Source organism: Leptodactylus fuscus, chromosome 7 (assembly GCF_031893055.1).
Source record: "Leptodactylus fuscus isolate aLepFus1 chromosome 7, aLepFus1.hap2, whole genome shotgun sequence".
Lineage (NCBI taxonomy): Eukaryota > Metazoa > Chordata > Amphibia > Anura > Leptodactylidae > Leptodactylus > Leptodactylus fuscus.
Window position 1 is genome coordinate 23,239,066 of NC_134271.1, and position 20,705 is coordinate 23,259,770.

Below are 20,705 nucleotides of genomic sequence, written 5' to 3' on the forward strand. Positions count from 1 at the left end.
TGGGTCAGCTGGAGAGTCTTATTGATGGTCACATGACACAGATGAGGACCAGAATGAAATTAATACATCTCAATTGCAACCGCCAATACAGCAATTTACATCATGTACCTTGCTAAGGGGCAGCCATTAAAAAAAAAATTGTAGAAGTGCTACTTTATGCTACTTTTTTTGTTGCAGATTTTGCAGCACTTTTTAGAGCCAAAGCCAATAGAGGATTGAGGACAAGGTACAAGTATAAGAACTTCCTATATATTTTCTAGGCCTTTTGTACCTCACTTTGGCTCAAAAAAGCTGCATTTCAGGAACGTGAGGACTCAGTCTTAGGCTTTGCTTTTTTGTTGCAGATTTTGTTGCATTTTTTTGAGCCAAAGCTAAGAATGGCTACAAAAGGAATGGGAAATATCTATGAACCTCTTATAATTCTACTTTCTGTTCAATCCACTCCTGGCTTTGGCTCAAAAAACAAAATCTGCAACAACAAATGCTGCAATTCTGCAACGTGGTGCCTAAGTCTGAGGCCCCACGTTGCAGAAACGTCGTTTCTTCTGTTGCAGATTTAGCTGCATTTTTTTGAGCCAAACCTAGGAATGGCTACAAAAGGAATGGGAAATATGTAGAAGTTCTTATACTTCTACCTTCTGCTTAATCCACTCCTAACTTTTGCTCAAAAAACCGCAACAAAATCTGCAACAAAAAAAAGCTGCAATGTGAGGCCTCGGTCTTAGACTGGGGTCCCACAGGATGGAAATGCTGCGATTTGCGTTTCTGCCGCGGGAAAAATTGTGGCATTTTACAGTAAGGGAAAAGTGGATGAGATTCTAGCACTCCCATGCCCACTTTGCGGTAAAAACCACTGTGGGGTTTTGGAAATCGCACCTACAGAAACGCTGGGGTTTCCCCATAGGTATAATTGCAACAAAAAGTCCGCAGAGGAAAACTCCACGAACTTTTTGTTTTAAGCGCTGCAGGAAGAACAACAATGCGTTCCCTCCGTGCTTTTCCCGCAGTGCTTTATTGCTGCGTATCGTCCCATCGGGCCTTAGCCTAAGGCCGTTTTTTATGGGAATTTCTATTTTCTGATAATATAAAATTTGACGTAGGCAGGCCACATTACAAAAATATTGTTCTGGAGTGCATTAATAGGCAGCTATGGTGACTTCCAGAACGACATCAGAAAATAAGAAAGAGAGAGATACTGTGCGTAGCGGTCAGAATTTTGTGGACGCCGGTGCCATTTGGGATGTGTCAGTCACACATTGAGAGTGCATGTAGGGCCAGCAGTACTTTCTGCAAACTGCAATCTCTGCCAAATTACACAATATGTAAACAGTGCATGAAAATCTCCAAAGCAAATGAATATAGTGAAATCATCAGAATTCATCTGTCAAAAACTCCACGGAGGGTTCGCTGCCATCCTCATCACTTCATGAATATTTAGTGCAACTTTGTACGGTTCTTTTAAATGATTTATTAGATAAGAAAGGTCATAAAACTAAGTAATACTGAGCCCAGAAGAGCGCTAACATCCAAAATCATCTAATAAAACAGATAAGTGTGCATGATGGCATGTCAGTCACTGTAATATATGTCTTCCTTATAACTACTGCTTAAAGGGGTTGTCCAGGCTCAGTGGCGTAACTAGGAATGACGGGGCCCTGTGATGAACTTTTGATATGCCCCCCCCCCCCTTCCTAACCAACACCGAAGACCTCGACCGACCGACCGACCCCCCCCCCCCCCCCGCTGCATTCCTGTGCACTCTATTATGCCCCATAGTGGCCCCTGCACACAGTATTATACCCCAAAGTATAAAAAAAACACTGTTACTTACCTATCTCCGGCTCCGTTGTAGTCTTCGGTGGTGTCGTCCATCTTTAATGGCGTACGGACGTCACGTGACCCGGGACACAGGTCTCGGTCAAGTGCCGTCAGGGACGTCACACAACTATGTTCGCTTACTTCTTCCGGGCCTCCGATCACTATACTCAGGGGTCTGAAAAGACCCCCGAGTATAATAATAGTGCTTGTGGGGCCCGCGGTGTCAGGCAGGGGCGGCAGGGGCCAGGATCGGTAAGTAAATAGGGCCCAGCTGGAGTAACTCCAGCCAGTAACGGCCTATTAAGAAAAAAAAATGCAGCAGTAGCGGCTGTCGCCAGGCCCCTAATTTCCCGGGCCCTGTGGCAGCCACTTCCCCTGTGACCCCGGTAGTTACGCCACTGTCCAGGCTAAACTTTTTAAGTTTAAACCAGCTGGGGGCAGTGAAAAAAATCCAAAAAATCCAAACTAGCCTGTCCCCCGTTGCTCCATTGTCGACCCGTGCCTCCCGGTTCGTCTGGTCTCTTGGGTCTCTTACGGTGTTGTGTTGAAGCCGCTGATTGGCCTCAGGAAGAGGACACGTGATGTCATAGGTAGAGACATGCAGGCCCTTTGCTAATTGGCCTCAGTGGTCACGTGACCACTGAAGCCAATCAGCGGTTTCAGCATAACGTCAGAAGACGCCACCATAGCAGATGACATAGGAGGCGCGGGAGGACACCGGAGCAACAGGAACAGGTGAGTATGCTTTTTATATTGTTTTCATTTTCATTGTTTTTATTTAAACTTTAAAGCTAAAGCCCCACGGGACGATACGCAGGACTTTGTGTCCGGTTAAAAAAACTGTTTCCCCGCGGACAGGCAGTAGATGCACACGGGCGGTCACCTCAAGTGAATGAGTTTAAAAGCTGACTGCCGGGTTTCCATCTTCTGTCCAGTTTTCCGGGGCAGAAGATGGAAACCGTCCGGATTGCACAAAAAACGGACGCATCGCAGATGTGAACCCATCATTGGACAGCTGCTTATCTAGATAGGAAGGGTTCTTAATAGAGATGGGAAAATCAATTTGCAGAAACCAGATTCGAAGCGAATATTCCAAATAGTTTGTTTTTTATCGTCACCAGTGGCGTAACTAGGAATGGCGGGGCCCCATGGCGAACTTTTGACATGGGCCCCCCCCCCCCATCCCAACTGACGCCGAAGACCTCGACCGACCCCCTCCTCCGCACTCTATTATGTCCCTTACTTGCCCCTGCACACAGTATTAACCCCAATAGTGTCCCCTGCACACAGTATTATGCCCCATAGTGGCCCCTGCACACAGTATTAACCCCAATAGTGGCCCCTGCACACAGTATTATGCCCCATAGTGGCCCCTGCACACAGTATTAACCCCAATAGTGTCCCCTGCACACAGTATTAACCCCAATAGTGTCCCTTGCACACAGTATTAACCCCAATAGTGGCCCTGCACACAGTATTATGTCCCTCTGTGGACACCCATAAACAATTATTATACTCTTACTATAATTACTCTTTTCAGACCCCAGAGTATAATAATCAGAGACCCGGGGAATAAAAACATTTTAAAAAAAAAACCACTGTTGCTTCTTACCTGTTCCCCGGCTCCTGTACTGTGCTGTCCTCCTGTGCTGACCATCGCTCGCGTCCTTCGTTAATGACGTCGGACGTCACATGACCCGGGAAGCATGCCGGGTTCATGTGACGTCAGAGACGTCAGACAACAGTAGGACGGAGGCCTGGCAGGATCGCAGAGAGGTAAGTAACAGTGTTTGTTATGTTCCCTTACCTCTCCCGATCCGCCGGTCATTATACTCGGGGGTCTGCAAAGACCCCCGAGTATAATGATAGCCCCTGTGGGGCCCGCGGTGTCACTTGCCGATCCTGGCCCAGCCAGGATCGGCAAGTGAATAGGGCCCGTAACTGCCTATTGAAAAAAAACCACAGCGGTAGTGGCTGCCCCCTAATGGCCCGGGCCCTGTGGCAGCTGCTACTGCTGCTACCACGGTAGTTACGCCACTGATCGTCACCGATGAGTTACAAACACACGACCATGATTTTCACAGGCCTGTGTGTGGACCACATTAGATAGCACAGGTCCTATTACTGTCCTATTTTGTGGGCCCTGTTTCTGTGGCCACGGAAGCACAGGTGACACACAGGGATATCCCGTGTCCTCGGTGTGTCGCCCGGGCTTTTCAATCACGGCAGACCGGTTGCCCCACAGGCCTAAGGATCAATAAAGTTTTCTACTTTACTACTATTTTCTGTTCTACCATTCTATTGACTTCTCTGTTCCGATATTCCTAGAAGTTAAGAAGGTGCTTCTAGTATTTCAGTTCGCGATACAAACATTATGGCTCAGTGGTCCTTCATGTCACTTTGTCAGGCTCTAATGGGATTAAGAAAGGTTTTAAGACGTGAGGGGGGTAGGGGCTGTTTTGCTATTAGAGTCAGACTTCTGAGAGTTTAGATGAGTCGGACATTCTAGAAGACTCAATGACCTGTTTTGGCCAAGTGTCATTGCTTTCTGTCCCCTTCCCCTTTTCTCACATACCACTCTCTCCAAAGTTTTCATGTAGTAAAAGCTCTGAACACATCATGTTCCTAAAGAGAGATTAGGATGCCTGCTGGCACTCCTTATCACCAACTTGTGTTCCCGTGGCCTACTCAAATCAAACTTTAACCCCTTCACAAGGGCAAATTCTCTGAACTGAATGGAGCAATCGCTGCTATGTAAGAAATTACACAAGCTGCACTTTAGTCGAACCATCATGGCTTATCGAATTAACTCTTAGTAAGGCTAAGAACTATTCATACATCTGTTAGAAAATTCCTAGGCTTACAGCGCGAATATACACTCATAAGCAAAGAATTAAACTGGAAGTATTATTACCAGGAACACAAATCTGCCTTTCCAGGAACAGGTTTACATTCAGAAGCATAGGCGCATAGGCTCTATATACTGGGCCTTTACTACAGTGTCTGCACTGTGCCCCCAATTTATATGTAACGGATCAAAGGCGACTTGTCCCTTTAAGGGGGTTGTGCTATTAAGGACACTTATCCCCTATCCAAAGGACAGGATATAAGTGTGGATTGTTGGGGTTCCCCAACCATGAGGACAATGGGGAGCCAAAAGTCCCCCTACAGCCTCCTTGTGAATGGAGTGCCAGGGCGCCAGCATGATCTGCTTCCCATTCATTTCTATGGGATTTTGGGTGATGTGGGAGATTACAGACCTCACAGCCCCATAGTAGTGAAGAAGGGAAACCAGTGAGAAGAAGGCTTTAGTGGGTCCTCTGTTCTCCTCATCACTTGGGGACCTCTAATGATCAGACACTAATCCCCTGTCCTGTGAAAAGGAGCAATCCTTAACCGCACAACCCTTTTAAGACAGAGGCCCCACATTGCTTTTGTTGCAGATTTTGCTGCATTTTTTGAGCCACAGCCAGTTGAGGATTTAAGAGAAGGGAGAAGTATAAGAATTTCCTACATGCTTCCCATTCCTTTTCAATCCACTCTTGACATAGGCTCAAAAAACTGCAGCAAAATTTGCAAAAATTTAGTCAACATGGTCTTCCTATTACATTCTCACTAATGGGAACATACACAAAGGAAGAAAGACAGAAAAAATTCCATTAAATTTTTAAATTCTTTTTGGCTGAAGCTTCATGTTGTGAAAACGCAGCGTTTTACAGGGCCTGCAAAGTGAATGGGATTCAGGCCAATCCTATCCACACATTGTAGAAAGAAATCAGCAGCAGAAAAGCGTTGATTAATAAGGAGAATTACAGAGTATCCATTTTATATTGTTTGAGATAAACTTAGCTGGCAATGAAAAGAAAAAGTTATTTGATCCCAAACATTCAGGGTAACCAGGAGCCCATCAGAGTCAGACCCATCAGAGTAACCAGGAACACATCAGAGTTAGGCCCATCAGGATAACCAGGAACTCATCAGAAGTTAGGCCCATCAGGGTAACCAGGAACCCATCAGAAGTTAGGCCCATCAGGGTAACCAGGAACCCATCAGAGTTAGGCCCATCAGGGTAACCAGGAGCCCATCAGAGTTAGGCCCATCAGGATAACCAGGAGCCCATCAGAAGTTAGGCCCATCAGGGTAACCAGGAGCCCATCAGAGTTAGGCCCATCAGGGTAACCAGGAGCCCATCAGAGTTAGGCCCATCAGGGTAACCAGGAGCCCATCAGAAGTTAGGCCCATCAGGGTAACCAGGAGCCCATCAGAGTTAGGCCCATCAGGGTAACCAGGAGCCCATCAGAGTTAGGTCCATCAGGGTAACCAGGAGCCCATCAGAGTTAGGCCCATCAGGGTAACCAGGAGCCCATCTGAAGTTAGGCCCATTACGGTGACCAGACTTAACCAAAGTTAAGCTGGCCAAATTAGATGCTAGACTAGTGAAGATATTAACGTTTTGCGAGTCATCGCTCGTACATAAACCTACGAACCTTCGTTCCATACAGCCGACCATCAACTAAAGTTGGTCACAACCAAAAGTGGTTGTGTTTGACTTTTTCAGTCTTATGTCTGAATCATTTGTGTACTGTTAGACTGACAGACGTATGGGAAATTTGGGTATTCTAGTGAATCCCATCCACACCTTGCAAAAAAAATAAATTAGTAAATTATTTACTCATGTAGTTGGTAGTAAGCCGCACGTACAGTTAGTACTCTATTGTTTAGTTAGTGCTCGGACGAGCAGGGTTTTGTTTTACATTCTTTTGCCTCAACCTGTGTTTTATTTTGTTCATTTTGTGCCTGAAGTAAAGGTTTATTTATTTTGCTGTTTTTTCGAAATAAACCTGTTTGTACCAGACACCGTTGTCCCTGTTGCTGACTCGCTGACTACCGCGCTACCTCCCCCACAATATATTAATTTTCTAAGATATAACTCTATAATGTAGTCAGGGTCTGTGTGTGAAGAGGCGATAGATAATCGATTAAAAAAGAGTAGGACTGTGCACAGGTATGCAATAAAAGTTGACCTGTACAAAGTCCCAAAAACTCACCTTGTTATAGGACCTTCATCCAACTACATTATACGTGTGCGTATGAAATCCTACTGGGTGAGCCAAGAATTTGAGGCAGATTTTTGACATCAGCTGCTAATGTGATGCTGAACAGCTGAAACAAACTGGAGGCAGATCAAACAGAGATACGCGTGAGCTAATGCGCTGATGATAAAGAGACATGACTTTCTGTGCACCGGGCTCTTGATCATAAGGCCGTTCCATAAAGATTTGTTGATTTCTTAGTTCTAACTTGTACAGCATAAGAATTATAGATGGTCTTGGATTGGTTACAGTAGAAAAAGTCAAAATCGGCATGTTTTGCAAAAAAAAAGTTTTCTACACAAGATTTTCTGATTCATACTTAGAGAACCTGTCACCACGATTGACATATCAGTTTTAGTAAATCCTTGTATTCCAAATGAAATAACAATTCAGGAGCATCTTTGTCTGGGATATCTTTATTTTACCTTTATTTTAGATTTGCAAATGAAGCTGCAAGTGCAATGAGGGCGGGGCCTAGTTGGGCAGATTTGTCTACAGACAACTGTGACACAGGCAGAAGCTGTAAGTATCCTTCAAAGCTATGGAGGAAAGTTGACTGCTATTCCAGAGGAGAACCAAAGTAGTTGGAGATGTCTGTAGGTAAATCTGGCTATTCAGGTCCGTCCCCCAGTGCACTTGTAGGCTGATCTGCATATCCATTGTGAGAAGGTGATAGGCAGAGTGCTGGAGTCACGGTATATCTCCCCCAGGTAACTGACATATGTGTGGTCCAGAGCGGGTCTAGAATAGGTTTCAGCCCCAGGTGTCAGTCCTGAGGCTCATTACTGGGCCTGCATTTCAGGGCAGATCCTGGGAGTGAGAGGAGGTACCCTGGTCTATCCTAGAGAGCTGAGTTTTGGTGAGACCAAAATGGGACTTGTGTTTTGTTTGATTGTGTGGAAGTAAGCCACACCTGTAGTTTCCCTGATTCTGTATTACTTAGAGCTCGGACGAGCAGGAGTTTTGTTTTCTCTTTTACCTGAATTTAGGGCTGTATTTTATTTTGCTTATTTTTGTACCTGACATGAAGGTTTATTTATTTTGCCGTTTTTTCTAAATAAACCTATTTACACCACATTTTGTGTCCCTGTCTCTGACTGATTGGGTCCGCACCTTTGCTGCTACCGAGCTACTTTCACCACACCATAAATGATGATTTTCTCTGCATTGCTTCTGCATTAGTTTGTGGTATGCTTCTGCTATTATGAAAGATCCCTACATAGCATTATTATTGGCTTGGGAGACATTTTAAAATGCAGTTCCTCTCCTAGGCCTCCTACAAGTATATGGATAATTTGACAACTGGGTGTTACCATTGTCAAATGGGTGTGACCCTACAAAGTCTGGTATTCTTATCACTGATTGGACTGTTGTGTTGAGACACACCCCAACTGGTAACACCAACTTGACGATTTATGGGATAGATGATGTAAGTGTCGGATTGGTTGGGTTCTCACAAGATTTGTTTCAACAACAGAGTATAATAGTGTTTTGTGGGTGACAAACTCAAAAGTTTTGGATTCATCAATCCCAAAACTTTTGGAAAATTTGGGTCAAATCTTGTCTGATCCAAAACGGCTCACTCGTCCCTTCTCACCAATGCACACAGTCACTTTATCTCCAAAGTGAATCCAGAGAAACTATCTCTGGCACTCTCAAACAGCTTAATGGAGTAGCAGAGCGTGCTTGTCAATCTACACAGGTAGACGCATCTGTTTTTGGAATCAGTAGACTCATCTGTTTTTGGGATGAGTCCATATCTTAGACTTAAAGGGAGTCTGTCACTAGAATCCAGCATATCATTCCGACAAGCCTAGATAGGTTAGAGTCAACTGAACCAAACTGTGTTTTTCCCTTGTGCCTCATTGCTGAGATATTGCTGTTTTTGTCAATATGCAAATAAGCTCTATGTAGCAATGGGGATATCCTCATCTTTGGAGCAATGCAACACCCTCAATAATTCAATGAATATAATTTATCTGTAGGGGTGGGTTGATATGCTGGGTTCGTGGTGACAGATCTTTAAATGTAATATATATAATATGCCTCCTGCTTCAAGACCACAGGAGAAGTAAAACATTACATGGTGCCCACTGAAATCAAAGTGCTGCCAGTATAACGCCCTGTATATCTGACTTCTGATCCAGCTAACTGATGGAACCTCAATCTAGACAGTTAAGCAATGAGCACCTACAACACGGGAGGTCCTTAGGAATGGACAGCAATATCAGGTTAGAGGGGTCCGACACCTGGCACCTCCAACACGGCCTGATGTTTTCAACACAATGCTTGAAGTTGATGGCTCTGTACACTGTGTAGTGGCAGTGCAGGACTGTGGCAGCTATCATTCTCTCGAATTAAGTACTGTAAGAACCAGCGGTACATTAAAATCCAAAGTGAAGTCACATGAAACAGCATCTGCAGGTAAGTTATGTTGGTCGGGTTCTTTCTTCCTCTGTATATTCTATGTATCAGCATGGAAAAAATGAATGCAATCTTTTTTGGAAAAATGTTATATATTGCAAAATAATGGGGCAGATTTATGAAGACTGGCATAACTCCAGTCTTGTGTAGGGTGTTCTTCATATATGATGACATGTATACCTCCTCATAAATGTGGCGCCCCCTCTGCCGAGCGCCTCATGGTGAAACTGCACCTTTTCTAGGCCCCCAAATTGTGACCTTTTTGTGCCTTGTAGCTTAGAAAACAGGCATACAAGGAATAGTAAATCTGGGCCATAGTCTTGAAATGATCTACTAAGACTTTACTTGCACTTATACTGCTTCCCCAGATATTGATATGCTCTGGATATCTAGTCGGACACACTAACATGGAATGCTTTGCAGTGATAAATAGTCGGACACTGAAAATACACTATCTGTACAGGGAAGTGAAACCAGACAAGGTGAGGAAACACATGGAAGACCCCTAATTGAAAGTAGGGAAGGAAAAGACATGAAAAGAGCATCTGCTGCCCCCTGACCCCCTCACTCAGTATCCAATATGTACAAGCACTCCTAGATGTGCCAATCACAGCAAACGTGCGAGCTTCGACATGGGCAAACCTGCCGATAAGACTTCAAGGATCCAGCACAGTCAAGAGCTATTCCAGAGAAAGAATCCTCTACTAGGTGAGGTCATTCATTAAAAATGTTGTCATATATTCTGGGCACGGTTTATGATTGTCTTGTTTTGGCTCATATTTTATTGCTTTGAGCCCATCTGTCATGTACTTCGAGAAGTGCAAACATCTGGATGATGGTTGATAGCGTAATGATTCCTAGTACGTTGTTGCCCACACGTCTCCACTACCCTGGAGTATACAGGAGCTGAGTGAGTAGGATACAATGCCAGGAGCACTGATCAAAGGCAATCTGGACTGGGAAGGCATGTCAACTGGGCCAAGCTGGGACCATGACAAGTAAAGTGCTTGTCCAAGACTGACAATGATGATCCATCCTTAGGATGGGTTAATATGAGATTGATGAAGATCTGACACCAATGGAACAGAGATCAGAAATCAGCTACTTCCATATACTATGTAGTCACCAGGTTGTACTCTAACAGCTCAGCTCCATTGATAGAGTCCGCAAATGGCATAGGACTTGCAGAACGATCAAGGAACACTTATATCTGCCACATCTTGTAGGTTCTTGTGACGTCACTTGAAATCTCACAATCTTGTATAGTTTACTACAAACTTTCAAACACCTATGTTTTCCATTCTGTGGATACGTTAGCATATGGAGGCGTGCTATTGAAGAATCATCAAGGTGTAGATAGGCCACATGTTGACCACCCTATCCTTTATCATATTGAGGTCCAAGAAGACACGTTTCAGGGTAACAGCACCCATTTCTCAATTGCAAAGAATGGATATAACACCTCATTTGACATTAAAATGGAAGAGGCGAAAGAGAAGCAGACGGTGATATGGATGACAACAATTATGTACTAGTTATGGATGATGCTTGGCTACAAGAAAGATTATGGAGAGGAGGAATGGGACGGTCTTGGTCACTTTGCTTGTCACTGCCAATTCTATTTAGCCAAAAAAACTGGTAATGTCTTTCCATGTGAGTACACATATGTACCTGCATGGCCATGGCTTATTTTATTCTTTCAAATTTTGCACAGAGCCATGAATTTGCCGTTTGGTGATGTACAGAAAAATTCCACATAGAGTGGCCTCCATCAGGAGCATTGGAAATTCCCATCCTGGAGATGACCCCATGTAGCGGCCTCCATCAGGAGCATTGGAAATTCCCATCCTGGAGATGACCCCATGTAGCGGCCTCCACCAGGAGCATTGGAAATTCCCACACTGGAGATGACCACATATAGCGGCCTCCACCAGGAGCATTGGAAATTCCCACACTGGAGATGACCACATATAGCGGCCTCCACCAACAGCATTGGGGATGACCACATGTAGCGGCCTCCACCAACAGCATTGGAAATTCCCACACTGGAGATGACCACATATAGCGGCCTCCACCAACAGCATTGGGGATGACCACATGTAGCGGCCTCCACCAACAGCATTGGAAATTACCCCACTGGAGATGACCACATATAGCGGCCTCAACCAACAGCATTGGAAATTCCCATACTGGAGATGACCACATATAGTGGCCTCCACCAAAAGCATTGGAAATTACCACACTGGAGATGACCACATGTAGCGGCCTCCACCAACAGCACTGGAGATGACCACATGTTGTGGCCTCCACCAACAGCATTGGAAATTCCCATTCTGGAGATGACCACATATAGTAGCCTCCACCAACAGCACTGGAAATTCCCACACTGGAGATGATCACATGTAGTGGCCTCCACTAGGACCAATGGAAATTCCCATACTGGAGATGATCACATATAGCAGCCTCAACCAACAGCATTGGAAATTCCCACACTAGAGATGACTGCACTGTCGCCTGTACACCGGAATGGAGATCTATGCCAAAATGGGGCCTTGCACCAAGGATACAACACATTTTCACCCCTAGTTGACAGTTTTCTGATAAATTCCCACCATAGTACTGCAGGAAGAGCGTCCTTAGACACAGTGCCATAGACACAGTGCCCGTGGAAACAGTCCAGACTGCAGGCCTCTTCCACCCTATAGGCCCACTAATGTAATTCCTACTGCCTACACAGCGAACACTGGGGAAATTGCACCCCCTATAGGAACTGGTGTGGGATTGGTAGACAACTGTTTCCGGATAGAACCAGCCAAATCCCACTTTTGTCTATCTTTGACAGTCATCCATGCAAAATATTTTTTTCACCCAAAAACTTTTATCTGCACGGTCAAATTACATTGTAGGGGCAGAATATGTACGTATATATATATATATATATATATATATATATATATATATATATATATACACACGGTATAGATTGATGCACTGTTATAACCTTATAACTTTTTTGGGTGTTTTTTTTCACCATTTCTGCTGCTTTTTTTCCCCTTTTTCAGATACATAGAACGGTTCTCATCTGTGATTTATTGACAGTAGACTGGAAGTCTGGACGACAGTAACACAGAGTAACCTCTCATCATCTCCGGACACTACTGTAAGGAAAATCACTGTAAAAGTATGTACATAGGAAGCAGACATAGAGGATCTGGGTTGTTTTGTAAGGGATGAGGTTTCACTCGCATGTCAGATTAGTTAGACTTTTTTTTGTCCCAAAGTTTGTTTTTCTCAGTTGTTGATGCAAAACCAATGACATTCTCCTGACTTGTACCGTATTTCTGTGTACTATATCTGGACATTGCGTCTGTATAATATTGCAAAGATTGGTTCTATATAAATAAAAACATACGTTACCGGAAAAATAACCTTGTCCTCTCCTGATTACTGCACGCAGTAAAGAGACACACTTAGAGAGACACCTACTGGTCAGGACAGAGATTACACCATAACCACCAAAACTGCACTGGAGCTGACAAAGACAAGGACAAATATTGTTCAATGCCCTTTATTCACACAAGGGACTTAAAGCTCTGGGAGATGAGATGAAATTTTAATCTTGCTCATTTAAAGGGGTGTTCCAGGTTATTGAAACATTGTCGGAGGTCAGACCACAGAGATACATGCTGCACAGCCTCAATGAGAACCAAAAGAGAGTCACTTTGACATCTACTGGGTATACCTTCATAGGTATCTTGAAGAAAACATACATTATTTTATGGGTGTCTGTAGGTAACGTAGATGACGTTAGGGAAAACCTTCCAATTATATACCTCTGATCAATGTATATGTGTACAGTAAAGCTATATTCAGATGACCATGGATAAAAAGGGCTCTAAAAACACGGTTGCATGGCTGGCTTGCATCCGTCGTGAGTCTATTGATGGATCCCTGAAAACTGACAAAAATAGGACCTGTTCTATTTTTTGATGTTGTGGGAAAGTTAGCTTGGTAGATACAGTGTTGTGGACCCAAACAGTCAAGACAGGGACACAATATATGCAGAAAACAGGTTTATTTAGAAAACAGGAAAATAAATAAACCTTGACTTCAGCAACTAATGAGCAAAAACAAAATACAGCCTTAACTTCTGAAAAAGTAAAACAAATCCTGCTCGTCCGAGCAACTAACTAAACAGAAGTGTGTGTCATAACTGAAATCTACGAAAAGCAGGAATTGGTGTAGAGTTCATGCCAGTTTTGAGACATGAGCTATAGTAAATTTGTCAGGTCAAGGTTGTGAGGCCATGGTGGGTGTCCAGTTTTATAACAGTTGATGATGGGGATGCAGAGACAACAAGGTGGAACATCTTTGGCACAAAAAAGGGCACCATGTCAAAAATGTACCACATTTACACCCATCTCTGCCAGAAAACTGGTGAGATAGGTTAGTAAATTCCCTTCATAGCATTCTAATAAATGGCCATGTGATGGAGTTACAAAAATTCTATTACACAACCATTTTGACGTTCATGTGAACAAGGTCTTATGCCCAGGACCCCCAACAGATTAGAGAACAGACTTGCCAATTGTCCAGAAATTTCAGAAATAATCCCAATTAGCCCCAAAAAGGGCAGGGTTTGTGTAAACCCCAATTTTACCAAGTAAAATATTGGTAGCTATGATAAAACCTCACTGGGACCCCGCAGCAGGATACGCATGACCCTTGTCCCACATGGGCCATTGTAGGCGTTGGATACTTGTGTTCCCCACATCTCATAGTTCTTCATGACAAGTCTATTTTTGTAACTGTACTTGCAATTTTCCCTCCCACATTTCCTAGAAACAGGGACATGGGATCATGTGTTTTATAAAAATAGGCAGGGATTATAATCTTCTGTATACAGTGCCACACCTTTAAAACCCTATAGTTGCAATATGATGAATGATGTAGCTATGGAATATGCCGCCGTGTGTCCTAGTGATAAGTACTGTAGATGCCGCCTATGCCATGCCTCATATTGAGACAGCCGACTCAGCAAATAGCAAAGGTCATGTCATGTATGATCATATGGTGAAGACAAAGAACAGGAGCCTTCAACATTTAATAAATGTCTCTTCTAGTAGCTAGGGAATGAAAATAACAGGGCCAAACATATATTGTACATCAGGTGTAGCCATGGCTGTGCGCTACAATGGGCTTTGGAAAAAGAACAGCACGGATGGCCCATGTGGCGTCCGTGTCTCCACAGACCCATAGATTTCCAGCAAAATGGACAGGGATAGGATCTATCCTGAGGTTTGCTCTCAGCCCTATACGTGGATCCTTGATAATAAATGGGCGCGTGTATGGACTATAGGAAATAATGGGTCATGGTGGTCATAAAAGTCATGGCCATTTTCTGTCTCTACCGTCACATACATCATTTTATCTCCACTTTCCTTAAGAACCTATCCCGTAAAGCTAACTGCTTTGTGGACTCCCACTTGGACTACCCCCAATGGCAGGGATCTAGTTATACAGATTTATACAAATTTGTCTTTAAATTTCTCGCGTCCTAAAATTAGGATCTGATTTAGGTTTTACCCCCACTGAGAGTGGTCCAAGATCTGGGAGTAGGGTTGAGCGATCGGGATCAGAAAAGATCGGATTTCGATCGGCGATCGAGTAAATTTCACGATCGCGATCGGAATTCCGACCCGATCTTTTCCAGCGGGATTGAGATCGGAGGTGATCTCAAGATCGGCTCAACCCTATAAGTGACTTTTCCCATAGAGAAGCATTGACTAGGGTTGAGGATTGGGTTCATAAAAGATCGGATTCCGATCGGCGATCGAGCAAATTTCACGATCGCGATCAGGATCGAGATCGGCTGGAAAATGATCGGAAATCGGATTTTAAAATCGATCTTGAAATCTCAAGATCGGCTCAACCCTATCTGGGAGTCAACATGAAGAAAGGCTCAGAAGATCCTTATGCTAAAAACATCCTTCAAGCCAGGGGTAGAGGCAACCTTTGGCATAATATACATAGTACGTCTATCATGTCCAGCCATGGAAATACCATCTTACAGCATCTCTATGAAGCACCTTATTTTCTCCTTGATGGGGTCATAGGGGACTCTTATTTATTTTTCTTCGTTTCAGCCTGGGTTCTTTTACATTGGATCCTTGGTCACAATGTGAACTAGTACCCGGCACATGAGCTGTTCCATTTCCTCCCTGTGTTTAGAGCTATTATCCATACTACGAGAGCTGATCATTGTAATAGTAACACCACTAAACATGGGAGAGGTGGGAGGACGGGGATTAACTTGGGTGCCCGGTTATGGTTCCTAAGCTGGAACCTGCTTGGAAATCCAAGATGCAATTGTAAAAGGATCAGGGCAGGAAAAAAAAAATAAAAAAAAAGTCCTGATATAACCCCTTTAAAACAAAATACCTACATAATATAATAGGCGATAGAGTTGGCAAATGATAAAATCTGAGATACATAAAGTTATATGGCAGTGTGCATGAGCATCAGTTATACTGAGAGTATATATATATATATATATATATATATATGTATATTGTGGGGGAGGTAGCTCGGTAGAAGCAGTGGTGCGGACAGCGCCGCACCTCCCATGAGGTGACCTGAAGCGACCGCTTCAGGCAGCGCTATGCCAGGGCCCCAGGGAGGGCGGCATTTTTGCTTACCTAAGTCCTATACCTAGCGGTGGATTGGGGAGGCCCTGTGGACACAGTGCTGCTCCAGCGGCCTCCCCTCACGCCCAGGCAGAGAGCAGGTCCTCTCCCTGCCTGCTCACGCCGCTTAGCCATGCCCCCTTTGCTCTGCCACGCCCCCTTTTCTCTGCCTCGCCCCTTTGCTCTGCCTCGACCCCTTTGCTCCGTCACGCCCCCTCCGCTTTGCCCCCTCCTCCCGGGGGGGAGGGGCTGCTTTCTGTCGTCCACCTCGGCCGCGAAAAAGGAAGGTTCACCCCTGGGTGCAGACCCAAATAAGTCAAGACAGATACACAAAATGTGCAGTGAACAGGTTTATTTAGAAAAAAAAAACAGGAAAATAAATAAACCTTGACTTCAGCCACAAAATGAGCAAAATAAAATACAGGCAAAAACAAAATAAAAACCTGCTCGTCTGAGCAACTAACTAAACAAAATGGATAACCTAACTATACATGTGGCTTACTACGAAAGAAGCGCAATATTGTCTCACTGGACTCAGGGTTACAAGACAGAACCACACACCTCCTTTCAGGATCTGTAGACTTTTTCTGGCCCGTAATGAGCCCAAGATCTACACGTAGGCTGAGGCCTACTCCAGATCCGCCCTGGACCACACATGTGTCAGATATCTGGGGCTGATATATCTGGACTCCAGCACTCTGCCTGTCACCTTCTCACTATAGATATATATATATATATATATATATATATATATATATATATATATTGGATAAGGTATACACTGTAGGCCCATATCCCGTTTGCTTTTCTTAGTGCATAGCTCACACTGCCTGGTGTGTCAATGAAGCCAAAAAACACAATGCCAGGGTCAAGCGTCAAGATCTAATATCCCGTACAGCGCCACATTTATTAGGACATAGTACTGTCCCTTTAACCAAATAACAAGCTCATGGAATCAATCAATTCCTCAGCAGCTTCACCTTTAAAAGATAAGGACACTGAAGCCCACTCCCCACCCGCTTATACAGATTTCCTCCTTGAACTATTTTTCTTGTCTTCCCCTCTGGCTGGTTTCTGTTACCGGTCCTGTAAAAATAATAATAAAAATGTCAAATTGAATCCATATGGTTTAATACTAGGCAACAGGATCTGCATTGGGCTCATGCCCCCACCTCTCCTTCAAACCGCACATATAATGGCTGCCAACCCCCCCAGCACACACGCAGTGTCACCAGAAAATTAAGGGCAGCCCTCCTTATTACTTCAGTTCAGAGCAGAGGGGGGGACGTAAAAAATACAGTAGTGATTTCCTTGCTGTAATCTTCAGATTCATGGGCGGACATGTTGCCTGTGGAACCTGTGCAGATGTACCGGGGCCTACTTGAGTAGGGGGCTTATAGAGATTTTAATTCAATTAAATGCATTCCCTGTTTTCAGGCAGTAGGTCATGTGTAGGGGGGTTATATTGGGAGAAATGGACTGTTATATACACTCACCGGCCATTTTATTAGGTACACCTGTCCGACTGCTCGTTAACACTTAATTTCTAATCAGCCAATCACATGGCGGCAACTCAGTGCATTTAGGCATGTAGACATGGTCAAGACAATCTCCTGCAGTTCAAACCGAGCATCAGTATGGGGAAGAAAGGTGATTTGAGTGCCTTTGAATGTGGCATGATTGTTGGTGCCAGAAGGGCTGGTCTGAGTATTTCAGAAACTGCTGATCTACTGGGATTTTCACGCACAACCATCTCTAGGGTTTACAGAGAATGGTCCGAAAAAGAAAAAACATCCAGTGAGCGGCAGTTCTGTGGGTGGAAATGCGTTGTTGATGCCAGAGGTCAGAGGAGAATGGCCAGACTGGTTCGAGCTGATAGAAAGGCAACAGTGACTCAAATAGCCACCCGTTACAACCAAGGTAGCCAGAAGAGCATCTCTGAACGCACAGTACGTTGAACTTTGAGGCAGATGGGCTACAGCAGCAGAAGATCACACCGGGTGCCACTCCTTTCAGCTAAGAACAGAAAACTGAGGCTACAATTTGCACAAGCTCATCGAAATTGGACAATTGAAGATTGGAAAAACGTTGCCTGGTCTGATGAGTCTCGATTTCTGCTGCGACATTCGGATGGTAGGGTCAGAATTTGGCGTCAACAACATGAAAGCATGGATCCATCCTGCCTTGTATCAACGGTTCAGGCTGGTGGTGGTGGTGTCATGGTGTGGGGAATATTTTCTTGACACTCTTTGGGCCCCTTGGTACCAATTGAGCATCGTTGCAACGCCAAAGCCTACCTGAGTATTGTTGCTGACCATGTCCATCCCTTTATGACCACAATGTACCCAACATCTGATGGCTACTTTCAGCAGGATAATGCGCCATGTCATAAAGCTGGAATCATCTCAGACTGGTTTCTTGAACATGACAATGAGTTCACTGTACTCCAATGGCCTCCACAGTCACCAGATCTCAATCCAATAGAGCATCTTTGGGATGTGGTGGAACGGGAGATTCGCATCATGGATGTGCAGCTGACAAATCTGCGGCAACTGTGTGATGCCATCATGTCAATATGGACCAAAATCTCTGAGGAATGCTTCCAGCACCTTGTTGAATCTATGCCACGAAGAATTGAGGCAGTTCTGAAGGCAAAAGGGGGTCCAACCCGTTACTAGCATGGTGTACCTAATAAAGTGGCCGGTGAGTGTATACTGTCATATATTTTATATAAGCAAGGCCTACCTCGCTGCAATGTTTGGTAGCAGCAACAGGGTTCAAACTAATCTCATCCATACACTGAGACTAAAACTCTGCTGTCTTTCTATGTGTCATGTGTTTTTTCCCCACAGTGCTATTTGGCTATGACTCGCTACATGCGGCCTTAGGCCTCATTCATATCTGCGTCGGTAATCCATTCGGGGAGTCTGCATGGGGATACCGAACGCATTGGCAAGTGGTGTGCAGTGAAAGCACACGGACCCCATAGACTATAATGGGTCCGTGTGCTTTCTGCACAGTCTGCGCACGAGGCATGAGGAAAGGAAAGTAGATCGTGAAGGACTTTTCTGTCCACATGTTCCATGCGGAGACCGTGCAGAAAGCACATGGACCCCATTATAGTTTATGAGGTCCGTGTGCTTTCTCTGCACACTGCTTGCCAATGCGTTCGGGGGCGTCCCCATGCGGACTCCCCCGTACGGATTACCAACGCAGATGTGAATGAGGCCTTAGCCTCAAGGGGTGTTCAGAGAGTTACATATTGATGGCCTGTCCTTAGGATTCAATAACCCATAATATGGGGAGAGGTCACTACACTATTAACGCAAATGGTACAAAAATGTGTTATCTAGCCAATAGATGCTAAAAAACAACCCATCGGACTAACAGCTATGATATTGATGTCTACCTTGTACACATGCAGATAGCAGACACATGGCAGCCATTACCAAGCACTTCATTCATGAGTACAGGGGAAAGCTCGCTCATCTGCTCTATTTTATAATGTAGTCACACATGTAGTTCTTTCTCCGAAAACAGGAGGGGGTAAGGAAGGAAAAGCATATAGGAGACTCATATGCTGAGATCACATGGAGTTTTTCGGGCCGGATTTTGATGCAGAATCTGCCTCAGAATACGGTTCCAAAAAACGCCTCCCATTGACTTCTTTTTTCTGCTCGTGTTTTTTTTTTCCCGCTCATGGAAAAAACAAGCGAGCTGCTCTATCTTGCCGCGGATTCCACAGATGAATCTGCCGCGGCGTGAGACTCCCTCCCGACTAGGCCCATTCATTTGACGCGGGGGGTGTTTTTTGGAAGTGGATTCTGATGCGGATTCCGCGTCAAAATCCAGACCAAAAACCTCTGTGTGAACTCAGCATTAACCTACATTCACACCATGAAAATCAGCCACAAGATGGCTGTCGCACGGATGCATTAACGTCAATGGATGTGAATGGGGCTGTTCACACAACTTTTTTTTTTTTTTGCGTGGGGCCCCAGCCAAAAGGTGGTATAAATTCAGACTAGACAGATTTATCACCCAGAATCAGGCACTGTGATAAATCTGGTCTAGTTTCCGACTAAGTTTACACTGTTTATAGAATAGTAAGGGTGAGTTCACACGGAGTAAAGTGTCGCGTGATGTGGCACGTAGACGCCGCGTGAGCTTTTGCGGGCCGTATAATAGCGCCGCGTATACGATCCCGGCTCCCATTGAAATCAATGGGAGCGTATACGGCCCGCAAAAGCTCACGCAGCGTCTACGTGCCACATCACGCAGCACTTTACTCCGTGTGAACTCACCCTTATGGGTCATTTCCAGGGATAGAGTGCCTCTTAATTCTCATATAGGGGACTGCTCTGTGTGGTTTCTTCTGCTCCACCAGTAGTGATATGGACGCTCCTTAGATGGGACGTCGCTAAGGGGCCCCGATACCGAGCATAGGTGACACAATCTGTGGCAACTTCTCCAGCAGCCAAGGGGTTAACCATTTAGGACACACCTCTACAGCTGTAAACACGTATTACGTAGGCTAGGGGCCCACTAAGATCCCAGTTGTGCTTCCCGTCCCCTGTTCTGAACCCCCAGCTATTCCTATTGGACCTCCATATCAGTCATGCTTATAAATCATCGATAATAAACTAAATCTACTGCAGATTTGGTTACCGCGGTCAGGGAGATA